Source organism: Eubalaena glacialis, chromosome 2, assembly GCF_028564815.1.
Source record: "Eubalaena glacialis isolate mEubGla1 chromosome 2, mEubGla1.1.hap2.+ XY, whole genome shotgun sequence".
NCBI lineage: Eukaryota > Metazoa > Chordata > Mammalia > Artiodactyla > Balaenidae > Eubalaena > Eubalaena glacialis.
Window position 1 is genome coordinate 148,299,695 of NC_083717.1, and position 14,373 is coordinate 148,314,067.

A 14,373-nucleotide genomic window follows, 5' to 3' on the forward strand; every position below is an offset into this window, starting at 1 on the left:
ATACTACTTTGCAGAAATAAAGAAAATTAAAGTATGTCAGTGTTTGGAAAAAAGTAGATGTTCCAAGAACTGTAGCTACTATTACAACAACAGCACCAAATAACAACAATAATAGCTAACACTTAAGGAAGGCCTATATTCTATAGGAGTACATATATTCTATCAATTGGTACTATTCTAAGAGCTTTATATATGTTACATAATCCTCACAACAACTTTATTGACTCCATTTTATAGATAAAGCACAAAGAGTTTAAACTATCTTTTCCCATAGTTATTTGCCCCATAGTGAAGTATAGCATCGAAACCACTAAACATACTGTTTCCAAAGGTCTGCATTAAAAGCAGTGTAATGAAACATTTTAGAAAATGGTGCTTATTAACAAGACTTGGAAATTCAAGAAGATTCTCATTCTTTCCCTTTGCTTAGTGCATCAATTTTCAGTACATGCCCTTTAGGAAGGGTAATATTTTAACATTTGTGGATATGTTTCAACCTCAATTGCTATATTCCTTTGGTGAACTGTCCCATTCTAGGAAGTACACTATTTGCCTTCGTAAAACCTAACAGCATCTGAAGCTAGTTGCTGTTAAAGAATTTGTTAGAATTTTGACATGAGGCAAATAGGGTGACTATAGACTGGTGTTACAATTTGAAAATGATTTTAGGTTTTTATGCTCATTATTATACACAAATGACATTTAAACCTATGAGTCAGTGCTCTTATCTGCTTCTTTTGGTACTTAAAATAAAAAACAAAAACAAAAACAAAAAAACAACCAAACAGCCTAGTTTAGAAGTGGAATCATAAGGCCATTAAGTAGTTGCACTTTTTGTTTATATTTTACTTTCTGTTGAAAAGGCAGAATTAAAAACACATTTAAAAGGTCAGACCATTCTGCATTTGGCAGGAGCTATTTTAATTAGACAATGATCATATTTTCTTTCTGTTTTTCAGACTCAAATTATAGCCTGAAACATTTAACATTTCTTACCGTAAAATTTAGATAGGTTAATATAACTTTCATAGTTTTATAGTGACTAAGTACATAAGTAATTATTATTGAGATTACAAAACAGGATGATGAAAGTTAAAATATACTGAGAAAAATATACTGAGAAATTAGGTATACTTTCATAAAATTTATTAGTAGGTATAGTGAGTTTTTATTATTGTTAATAATATGCACATTTTTAACACATAGGCAATTTCTAAATCTCACTGGAAATGAAGAAAATAAAAGGTTTGATCTAACTTTTCTCTTCCTGAACATCCTGGGTAATATAATCACTAGAAACTGTAATGTTGTACTATTATAATGTTCATAAACTGAGTTAACAAAATAATTTGTTTCTGATATGAAGAGTACTAATGATAGTTTGTAATATTTGGACCTTCATTTCCTTATTTTGACAGATCAGAAGTTTAATGATCGTAAATGGGTTATTTCATTTGTAATTTTTTCGAGGGGAGGGCAGGGGTTGAAGAATGCCTGCATACATTATCTCCTGGGAATTGGAAATCTAGGTGAAGAGAATTCATTTGTCTTATTAATTACAAATGTCCTGCAGCTGGAAGAGGTGTTGGCCGAGCCTAACTCCTTGAAGAAGGATCTATCATACCAACGTTTTATTGACATGCCAACTAGTGGTTTTACTGCTGGGGAAAAGGTCCAGGCTGTGTGATCTTGACTTCTTTGCGGGGAACTCTCTCAATTCCACAAAAGCTCATGTCAGCCTAATGTAAATGCTCTTGCCACTCTTAAATTCTTTGAGAAAAAAAAACCATATGCTAGATTACCAATTGAACTTAAATACACATTATAATAGGCAAGTTATGTATATCCAAATTCAGGCAAGACCTATATTCTCTTACTATTGTCAGATTTTATGTTTCAAATTAGTCAAGGCATTTTATTTTATTTTTAAACCGACTTTAGTGAGGTATAATTACGTAGAGTGTAATTCATCCTTTTTTAGGTGTACGGTTCAATGAATTTTGGCAAATGAATACAGTTGTGTAACCATGACCCCAATGAAGATACAGAAGATTTTTATCACCCCATGAAGTTCCCTCCATGCCGCTCTGTAGTCAATCTCTTCCTCCTACCCCTGGCCCCTGGCCACCACAGATTTGGTCTCTCTGCCTACAGGTTTTCCTTTTCTAAAGTAAAACTTATGTAAATAAAATCATGCAGCATGGGAGTCTCTTTAGTTTTTATCAGTGAAAACTAAATTATAAGTTTTTAATAAAAATAAAATATAAAAATGTAAGTCCCTGCTTCTTCGTCTGCCTGTGTTCTGGTCATATTCATTTCTTAACTGTTTTTGTTTTGGGTGCCAGGAGAGCATTAGAAAGGTGATGAAAAGGACATTAAAAACAAAAAGGATTGATTATATGGGAGCTGAGAAGAGTGGTATTAATATGAAAAGTGAATGGACAGAACAAATCCATTCCGTCTGCTTCTACCCATGGAAAAAAGTAGATGCCCAATTTTTGCAATGTCCACCCAATAGCATTAGCTTTTTCTCTATTGAGGTTACAAAAAAGTAACGTGATGACATATTTCCTTTTCTTGTATGTACAGAAAAGAGGGTTCTTAGTAAACTGAGGATTCCAAAATATGGATCTTTCAACATCCTGGACCTCTCTAGCTCTGCTAATTTCTTTTCTCTGTAATAAAAAATGTTTATGTTCTTTGAACGTTGTCAAAGGGGAGATGGTGAAGGACAACAGAAAGACTGTTTTATTAGCTGTGTAACCTTGCGCATGTCTCTTATTCCCTTTGAGCCTTAATTTTCTCATCTAGAACATGTAGCTTAATAATAATAATATCTTCCTCATAGGGTTGTTATAAGCACTGAATGAGAAAATGCAAGTAAAGCCCTGTTTCTGGGCACAGTAAACACAGAAAAAAGTTATTGTCCTTTATTCTTTTCTTCTTATGCATGTAATGAAGGGTAAAAAATAGAATATTTAAAAATAATATGTAATTCTTATTGGTATATCATAACAGCAATAAGATGACTTGTTGGGGATGTGGAAAATTAGAAGATGTGGTACCTATCTTTATGGTGCATCCACTTTAACTGAAAAGAGAAAACAACCCTCAATCAGAGAATGTTCGTAAATCAACATAAAATTAGAGTTTGATAATTCAGTATAAAAAATATAGTATAAGACTGAGGAAATGGGGCTAAAATTAAGCACCAGAAATTTGCCTGTTACAAAAACATTTTGGATGTTAAACCCAAGTCTTTGAGGAGGTGGCTGGCCCAGACTGGCAGGCAGGCAGGCCAAAGACAGGGGATGCAATGAGTAAAGGCAAGGAGGTGGGAATAGTTAAGGATGAGGGAGAAACAGAGAGGAGATGTAGTGACTCACATGGGGGGCTCTGTTATAGGGAGCAACAGAAAATAACTGGAAACTATTGGGAAGGTGAGAAAGGGAGGTGGTGGGGCAGCTAGAAAAGGCAATCAATTGAAATAAGAATTTAAATAATGCTTATAGTTTATCTGAAGTACAATCTGGAAGGGGATAGGGACATGATGGAAACTGTGTGAGAGGAAGACTGTGCTTCCAGCACCATGCAGGGTGGTTCAGTGGATGTCTGTGGAGATGTGTGAAGATGTGCAGCACCATATGTAGCCACTCTTGCATCCCTCTCCCACTGCAGACATCAATAATCAAGCAAGATTCTGATCCCAGATGCAGCCTCAGATCCTTCTCAAGACAGAATTCTTGAACTTACTATTTGTTGATTAGAATTGGCAAAAGAGATGAAAACTATTGCCTTCTCGGAGGCTTATGTTAAAAAGTATGTAACAGTTGCTAATGAGGCGTCATTGGGTGAATATATTTTGCAGGTCTTAAAGTCACTGAGTATTTCGAATTTACTCTGCAGCAAATCTCCATCAGGATCTTGGCAGAGTCTGTCACAGAAATGCTTTTCAAGGGCATTATGTGAAGGATGATATGACATTGCCTCCTCTAAATATTTTACAAGCTTTACAAACTTAGAGGATAAGTTTACTAAATCTGTAATTTTTGTTTCTCATTATTTATGTTTTTTTCATAGTCATTAAACATTCGTTTGTTAAAGCCTCAACACATTCCATTACCCTGCGGAATTAATTTTTGCACCAAAACTATGTTTCAGAGCAATTCAGGATTAAATTAATGTGACAAGTCCTATTTGTCAATACGGCAGTCCAAAAGCTGGAAGACAAAGGATGATTTACACGATTTATTTATGTGTGTGTGTGTGTGTACATGCATGTGTGCATACACGTCTTGCATAAACTTGTGGGCTGTGCCCTGGTATTTCTTTCAAACTGGGGGATTTCTGATAAAATAATCTTCTAAATACCTCAACATATGGTTTAGATCATCATAGAGAAAAAACACTTGTAAATACACGTAGAGGGCACCCCAAAACATGTACATCTTACCAGTTAACTCCCTTTGGAGTCAATGTAAACCACGAAAGATAGTCATTTTGAGTCAAATTCCAACATATGTATATTTTCAAAGTATCTTGCTAGCTTGAATTACGGGAGGTGCTTCAAGTAAGAACAACATGGGAAAAGCACGATACTTCCACTGTGTGGTTATAATTAGGATATTTTCTGACAAAAGGTCAAAACTATTTTGAATGCCCATGTTGTCATAGATTTTGTTTGTCGTAAGAGTTGGTAAAAGGAGTAAGAGGGGCCAATCATTTCAGATGCTTATTTGACATTATGATATTCCAGTGGCCTGGTATCGCACAAAATAGTAATAATTAAATGATAATTAAATCCAAAGTTCAGCAGATGGTGACAAAGATTTTAGTACCTTTAGCATTTTTGATGCAGAAATGTGAAATCACCCAGTTTTAGACGTGGAGAGGCCTCAGAGGTGACTGACCAACTTCCTCATCGTACAGATGTACAAACCTAACAGCAGAGTGTTGTGGGAGTTGTTTGAAGTCACGCAGTTAGGTAGCACAGAGTTGGTACTAGAATCCATGTCTGTAGACTTATAGTTCTATGTCTTTAGGTATTTACCTATTTTTGGTGCTTTTTCCCTCTTTAAAAGCTTCACACTGGAGAATTCTTCAGTCATTGGAAAATTGGACCTGTGTTGGGGGTACTCCCCGCTGGGCTGGCGAGAAGAGGTAAGAGGTGGTGAAGAAACTTGTATCCATGACCTCTGTGGTGAGCTGACATATGGAGCTGGCATGGAATGGGGCGTCTCTTTACTGAGCGCAAAGCCAGGTGACTTCTCCTTTCTCTGAACTTCCCACCGTTCACTTGGAGTTTAGTCACGGAATGACCAACCTTGTTCTGTAACTTGACAATGTTGATAAATGTTGTGATTTCCTTTTTTATGTGTGTTGTCCTGTTTATGTAACACAGCAGGGATGGCCACTGCAGAGCCAAAAGACTGGAGTGGGGCTACCACGAGACCTCCCTTGACATGTCCAGAATAGGTTGCTGGACTCTGGGTTCGGTAGGCTGGGGTGCGGCAAATCCAGGGAGATACCATTTTGATGCTGTTATTGTGATAATGTTTTCACCTACGTATCTCCTCCTTGTTCATCTGGCAAACTCCTATTCATCCTTCAAGACTGAGTACTAATGCCTTCCCTTCTCTGAATCCTCCCAAGACCACTTTTCTCCTTTCTCTCTCCTTTCTGCTCCCAGAAAGCTATATTTGAAATATGGCGTTTGGGCTGAATGGTTTCTGAGATCGCTTCTGATATTTAACATTTCCTAGTCCTTTTGACTCTTTTAAGCATTTTGGGATACTTGACTTGGTACCCATACTGGGTTTTTGGGTGAAGACATGGAACAACTCATGTCTCTCCTTGGTTGGTCTAGCACTGCCTGCTCCTGGCGACCAAGCCCTCCAGCTGGTGGTCAGTCTGGTACTGGTTTCAGTCAGGATTGGGGGAAATTTTTCTTCCAGGGCACATCCACTGGGGATGGGTTTCTTGAGGATGCTGGGTCCTGCACATCCAGATCCCTGCCTGTTGAAGTGGCTCTACAGCTGGTGTGGGAGGACCCGTGTCACTGTCTCTCTCGCCGGCTGTGCTCCTTCTTTGCCTTTCTATAAACAGATGACCAGTTGGGTTGGTCACTTCAGAGCCATTTTTCTCTTTCTTCCCCTTTCTTTTCATGAGATCGGTATAACTATATCTGCTGCAAAATCTGCGAGCCACCCCTTCATCATTTTTCTTCTCTAGAGGGAAGTGTTTCTTTTCTTTCTTTCTTTCTTTTTCAAAATAATAGCTTTATTGCTTTGCCAGGCAAAGGGGGACACAGCAGGCTTGTGCCCCATAAAACTGTGTGTCCCCGGGAAGTGTTTCTTAAGTCTCCAGTCTCTGGACCCCCTCCCCCAACACACAGGCGGGCACACACACGCGCGCACACACACACACACACACACACTCACACTCACCAGGGGGCATCTGAGGAATCCATGGTTCTCTCTACATTATAACTATTCTCTGGGGAATGGCTGGGGAGTCTGCACTTTAATTATATGTGGTCACCCTGACTAAAATATACCTCTATTACTCTCTATACCCTTTTCTGCTTTGCTTTTTCTTCTTGGTTCTCATGCCAAACTGACCATGGTATATATTGTGTGTAGATAGGTTTCTTAACTCTCCACTACAACTAGAATGTAAACTCTAAGAGAACAGGGGCTCACACTGTTTTGTTTGCTGCTGTACCCCAGACCCTAGAAGAGTATTTGGCATATAGTAGGTTTTCAATAAAAACATGTTGAATAACAGACCCTCAGTTCCCCTGAGCTAATGGTCTTGCACCCACTACCTTGCTCCTCTGTGCCTCAGCCCAGGGTTGGGATGGGGGGGAAGGGAGGAGAGGCAAAAAGAGACCAAAACTCCAGACAGGTTGAGGACTGAACTGAATCAGAAGGAGCTGGTTTCTTACTTCCTGTCTGGAACTCAGTGAGAAGATTGTCTGGCTGAGGCTGTCCGGTTAGTACAGCCACTGCAGCTAGAAACGACATGAAAGGCGGCTCATGTTCTTGCCTGCTTTGGTGAGATGCAAAAGTCTCGAGAACAGAAGAGCTAGGATTAGGCGATCACAAATAGCATAGACTTCTAGCTGGAGTCTGAGACCGGGACCAAGGGCTTTAGCAAAGGGTGCCAGGCTGGTGCTCAAAGAACGAGCTGCACCTCCAGGTACAAGATGAGCCACTCCACTTCATGGAGAGGACCCACAGCCCTGAGGTCCTTCCTCCCAGCACCACTCCCCCCAACAGTTATGTAACTTCTCCTGCAGAGACACAACCTTGAAAGAAGGAGAACGAAGGAAGACATTCTGAGAAGAAATAATCAGCCCTGTAGAGAGGTTGAACTTTGAAATGAATATCTAATCCATTAAACACCGAACGAGGCCAAAAGAGGCTGAGATAACTTTAATCAACAAATATAGTTTTTTTTTTCTTTTGCCATCACTGAGCGCATGAATTTGAAGGCGAGATGAGATCCATTAGAGATAATGAAGATAATGCATTTTTAAAGTATATGTAAGTATGGGGTAAACTTAAGCTATCCCTCCTCTTTCCCTACCACCATCAGCCCCAAATGATTCTTTAAGAAAAGATTTAATGAATAGAAGTTAGGATCAATAAGCCTAAACCTGCAGACTGCATAGGAAGACAGTTCCCCAAAGTCTTGGAGACTTGATAATCACTCTTAGTCTTTAAGCAGGGGTCGGGGCTCTTTCTGTCTTTGGGTATCCTGAGTGTCTAGCATGGCCTCTGCTCCAGCCCTCCTGGCCAGAGAACTGTCCCCTGGTGTACTCTCCATAGACTCGAGTCCCCAGAGCAGAGGGTCTTGAACATCCTTTGAGCCTCTGCCTTTCCTGCAAACGTGCCATTGACTGGGGACACAGAGAAAATGCCTTCCACTGGGGACAGCTCCATTCTCTTTGGTTCTTTGATAATAAACTTTATTATCCTAACACCTTGAAACCAAAATTTCTCTTGGTTGTTTTGTGTAGGAAAACATTTGATAACTCTTGGGGGTAAATACCGAGAAGTGTGGGTTAGCTGTAGACAAGGCAACAAAAGAGCTAGATGGCCGGCTCTGTACCCAAACTGAATGGGGAGATGGGGCGAGGGGTACAGACATCAGGGAGCCAGCAGTGGAGTGACTAAAGACTTTAAAGAACAACTGTGTGCATTTTGTGTTTACAGATTGCCACGCTCACAAAGGCTTTTGCAAGTGATTTTGCTTTTGTGTGTTTGTTTGGTGTGGAAGTCATGAAAAGTGTCTGATATCCCTACGTATCTGAATTGGAAGATAAGAAAACTGTACAAAACCAGAAGGAAGTCTGCAGGTGTCATTGAGAACATGAGGAACCCAGGAACTCACAGAAATTTAGGGGACAGCATTGATCCTTCCACAAATGATGGAATGGGGGTTTCTAGACAATCTTATCTAGATTATAGACCAGCATCTGGATTACATTAATTGAACGTCTTGGCCAAACCTAATCCCTCTCCCTTCTGTCTCTTCCTCAATCTCAGTGAGCTCTTGTTTCCAAGGCCTTTTAAGTTTTCATTTCTTAGGTGGAGCTGTTTTCTATTCTCTTCAGAAAACATGGAGGGAAGGAGGAGGGCCCACGTTCTCTATTTGGGTTTCTCATTTCCAGGGTGGAGCCACTGGCTGGTTCAAAGGAGGATACATGAGAAACAGAAAATTCTCCACACAGGTTCCATATCAAAACCACATTTTATTGATTTGGCTGTGAAGATATTATGTGTGCAAATATTGAATGAATTTTCTAATTGAGAGGCTGAGAGGTGTGATTTTAAATCTGGCTCTCCTTTCCTCATTAAATATATGTGTGTGCTGCACACCCTCACCAATTTCTCAGGGCCCAGATCACCCCAGTTTCAATTTTCTCTGCAACAAAATGCAGCTGTTTCTGTGACTCTCACAGAGCCTCTGAAGCTAGTATGCTGTAGTCCACAAACCTTTCATCATGTCACACTGCATCCAGTGGTCTTTGGTGACACTGTATTATATAGTAAGGACTTTTTAAATTTAAGAAACAAATTTCCCAAGTTTAAATTACCTTAGAAAAATAAGGAACTCTTTTTTTGACTCCTGTAACTGAATGGTCCTGGGGTAGAGCCCTGCTTCAGGTATGGCTGGATCCGGGAACTCAAATTACATTGATTTGGAGTTAGTCTGTTATATACTTAGTGTTGACATGAGAATATACATTAAAAATCCCATCAAAATATTCTCTCTTTCTCCCATTTGTTTATGTATGTATCTTCCTATTTCTCCACTATCTACCGACATTTTGTCTATCGCGTATGAATAGATAACTCTCTCTCGCTCTCTCTGTCTTCTTGGTGGAGTTACTCAGAAGCCTGCTCACAGATCTGTGAATTACACAGCTGGCCCAGCTGGTTTACAGTCTGATATAAATTAGCCCCCACTAAAATGTAATATATACTTAACGCTGGTGCACACAGATGCTAGTGGAAAGTTGTCCTCCCGGGAGTTGTGCAACTGTAGCAAATAACCAAGAAAGGAGAAGATGAGACATGCGGAGCACTTTATTAGTCAAATGCAGCTTTGTGCCTTCTGGTCTCATAAATGAGTTTCTCATGGCAGATAAAGAAAATCTGTCACTTAAATAACCAAAGCAGTTAGCACATGCAAAATCACTCATCCAGTTGGTCAGAAATGTGAGGCTTAGAGCCTGCCTGTTTTGGTTTTGATTTCCAAGAGATACAAGTTTAAAATGTTAAAAATTTCATCTGGCTAACATTCCAGGAAAAAGCAGCCCCAAATGAAGCTTCCATTACAATATTTTCCTTCTGATTTTTAATTTCAGCATATATCATATACACAGTGTTTAAAGTGTGTATGTACAATATAAAACAAACAGTAGTGTACCTAACCCCTAGATAAAGACATAGAATGTTACTAATAACTTAGAAACATATTATGTGCCTCTTGCCAAGAACATCTCCCACTTTTTCCACCGAGAGGTAACCACTGTCCTTTGCTTTTCTTCATCGTTGTGTCACCTATGTATGCATCCCTAAAAAGTATATCATTCAATCTTGCCATTTATGAGCTTTAAATAAGTTGACATAATACTGAATATATTCTTTTGAGATTTGCTTATTTTGCTCAACATTGATTTGGATTATCTATGTTGATGTCAGTGGCTGTCGTTCCTTCATTTTCCACTACTGTATAGTAGTCAATTGTCTGTATATACAACAATATATTTATCTGTTCTATTGTTGGACATTTTGTCATTTGAGACAATGCAACTGTGAACATTCTTGTCCCCTGGTTATATATTCAAGCATTTGTCTTGGAGTTGTTGAGTCATGGAGATATATATGTTCTCATTACTAGGTAATGCCAAACTTTTTCCATGGGGTTGTTTGGTATTAGCCAACTTAAAAATGTTTGCCAGTCTGGTGTGTGTGGAATGGTATTTCATTGTTGTTTTAATTTGCCTTTGCCTAATTCCTAATGAGGCTGACAATTTTTTCTCTTTCTACCATTTTCCTTTCTTCGTTGTTAAAGTTATAGGGCATGTATATTTCCTCTTCCTATTCATGTAGTTGACATTTTTCCAGTGAGTTGTCTTTGTAGGACTTCCTTATATAGTCAAGACACTAGCCTTTTGTCAATTATATGCGCTACACATATCTTCTTTCAGTATGTGGCTTATCTTTTCATCTCTTTTTATGGTCCCCTGGATGAATTACATATTTAAATTTCATAATAGTCAAATTTATTTTTTCTTCTGCATATTTGTACACTTTGTATTTTATTTAAGAAATCTTTCTCTAATCTGAGGGCATAAAGAATTTCTCCTTATTATCATAAAAAGTTTTGCAATTTGCTAATCATATGTAAGACTTTAATTCACCTGGAATAAATTATTGGGTTATGAGGGGTAAATAATCAAGTTTATTTTTTCCTATATGAATGGCCAATAATAATCCATCTTTTAGTCACTGATCTACCAGGCTTAAATAGACTTTCCATTATCTTAGTAATGTTTCATTGGTCTACTTGGCTATCCTTTGCACCAACATCATTCTGTCTTAATTAGTATAGCTCTATATTAAGTCAATAGCCGATGGTATAAAACTATCCACTTTGTTTTTATTAAGGAACGTCTTAGTGTTTCCTTTGTCTTTTGTTCTTCCATATATGTTGTAAAATCAACTTTTCAAGTTTCATGAACAACTCTGTTGAGAACTTGATTGGGATATCATTGAAAATATGAATAGATTTGGCAAACACTGACATCTCTATTATCTGTCCAATTGTTTAATGTCTGTCAATGAGTTTTATCTATAAAGGATGATCTTCTGTTAGATGTGTCCTGGATATTTAATATTTTGTTATTTGTAGCTCTTGTGCATGGTAACTTTTTAAACTTTTAAATTTACATTTTCTAATTGATTGTTGCTGGTGTATGAAAAGGCAATTGATTTTTTTGTATTGGTTTTAAAAAATTCAGTTATCTTGCCCAACAATTTTTAACATTTCTAATAATTTAATTTATAGTTTAAAAACATTATGGAAATAGCATAGCATTAAATCTTTTTGATGTTTGACCATCTTTGTTTTTTAATTGGAGTGTTTAGTCTATTTACATGTATTGTGATTACAGATATATTTGGATTTCTTTCTAATCTTATTATGTTTTGTATTTGTATTACTTTTTCTGTTCTTTTCCCCCTGCTCCCCACCCTCCCCCTACCACTCTCCTTCACCTCTTTTGCATTAAGGCTTTTCCCCCCATCTCCTTTTTACTCCCTCCACACCTAATAATTATAAAGTTAATTGTCTACCCTCCTTCAAAATAAGGGCAATATTTCTCAGAATTAACCATTTTGAATCAATTTTCCCAGGTACTTGGTGGGCCCTTTCAATATGTCTATTTATATTTTCTCTTATTTGAAGAAAGTATTGTTTTTTTCCTTTTCAGGGGCTTGAGTTATACATACATTAGATTTTATTTGTTAGTCTTCTATTTCAACAACTTTCTCCCTGATCATTTTTACTTTTCTCTTTCTTTATCTCATTTTTATTCTTTTTTATTTTCTTGCCTTTCTTCATTTGAAAATATTCTCCTTTGGGTACCTTGTAATTTATTCTCCATTTCTTTTTTTTTTTTTTTTTTTTTTTTTTTTTTTTTTTTTTGGTTTTAAGGTTATATATATTTATTTCTTTTTTTTTTTTTTTTTTTAAACATCTTTATTGAAGTATAAATGCTTTACAATGGTGTGCTAGCTTCTGCTTTACAACAAAGTGAATCAGTTACACATATACATATGTTGCCATATCTCTTCCCTCTTGCATCTCCCTCCCTCCCACCCTCCCTATCCCACCCCTCTAGGTGGTCACAAAACACCGAGCTGATCTCCCTGTGCTATGCGGCTGCTTCCCACTAGTTATCTATTTTACATTTGGTAGTGTATATATGTCCATGACACTCTCTCACCCTGTCACATCTCACCCCTCCCCCTCCCCATATCCTCAAGTCCATTCTCTAGTAGGTCTGTGTCTTTATTCCCATCTTGCCACTAGGTTCTTCATGACCTCTTTTTTTTTTTTTTTTTTCCCTTAGATTCCATATATATGTGTTAGCATACTGTATTTGTTTTTCTCTTTCTGACTTACTTCACTCTGTATGACAGACTCTAACTCCATCCACCTCATTACAAACACCTCCATTTCATTTCTTTTTATGGCTGAGTAATATTCCATTGTATATATGTGCCACATCTTCTTTATCCATTCATCCGATGATGGACACCTAGGTTGCTTCCATGTCCTGGCTATTGTAAACAGAGCTGCAATGAATATTTTGGTACATGACTCTTTCTGAATTATGGTTTTCTCAGGGTATATGCCCAGTAGTGGGATTGCTGGGTCATATGGTAGTTCTATTTTTAGTTTTTTAAGGAACCTCCATACTGTTCTCCATAGTGGCTGTATCAATTTACATTCCCACCAACAGTGCAAGAGTGTTCCCTTTTCTCCACACCCTCTCCAGCATTTATTGTTTCTAGATTTTTTGATGATGGCCATTCTGACCGGTGTGAGATGATACCTCATTGTAGTTTTGATTTGCATTTCTCTAATGATTAATGATGTTGAGCATTCTTTCATGTGTCTGTTGGCAATCTGTATCTCTTCTTTGGAGAAATGTCTATTTAGGTCTTCTGCCCATTTTTGGATTGGGTTGTTTGTTTTTTTGTTATTGAGCTGCATGAGCTGCTTGTAAATCTTGGAGATTAATCCTTTGTCCGTTGCTTCATTTGCAAATATTTTCTCCCATTCTGAGGGTTGTCTTTTGGTCTTGTTTATGGTTTCCTTTGCTGTGCAAAAGCTTTTAAGTTTCATTAGGTCCCATTTGTTTATTTGTGTTTTTATTTCCATTTCTCTAGGACCTGGGTCAAAAAGGATCTTGCTGTGACTTATGTCATACAGTGTTCTGCCTATGTTTTCCTCTAAGAGTTTGATAGTGTCTGGCCTTACACTTAGGTCTTTAATCCATTTTGAGTTTATTTTTGTGTATGGTGTTAGGGAGTGTTCTAATTTCATACTTTTACATGTACCTGTCCAATTTTCCCAGCACCACTTATTGAAGAGGCTGTCTTTTCTCCACTGTATATGCTTGCCTCCTTTATCAAAGATAAGGTGACCATATGTGTGTGGGCTTATCTCTGGGCTTTCTATCCTGTTCCATTGATCTATATTTCTGTTTTTGTGCCAGTACCAAACTGTCTTGATTACTGTAGCTTTGTAATATAGTCTGAAGTCAGGGAGCCTGATTCCTCCAGCTCCATTTTTCGTTCTCAAGATTGCTTTGGCTATTCGGGGTCTTTTGTGTTTCCATACAAATTGTGAAATTTTTTGTTCTAGTTCTGTGAAAAATGCCAGTGGTAGTTTGATAGGGATTGCATTGAATCTGTAGATTGCTTTGGGTAGCAGAGTCATTTTCACAATGTTTATTCTTCCAATCCAAGAACATGGTATATCTCTCCATCTATTTGTATCATCTTTAATTTCTTTCATCAGTGTCCTATAATTTTCTGCATACAGGTCTTTTGTCTCCTTAGGTAGGTTTATTCCTAGGTATTTTATTCTTTTTGTTGCAATGGTAAACGGGAGTGTTTTCTTAATTTCACTTTCAGATTTTTCATCATTAGTATACAGGAATGCAAGAGATTTCTGTGCATTAATTTTGTATCCTGCTACTTTACCAAATTCATTGATTAGCTCTAGTAGTTTTCTGGTAGCATCTTTTGGATTCTCTATGTATAGTATCATGTCATCTGCAAACAG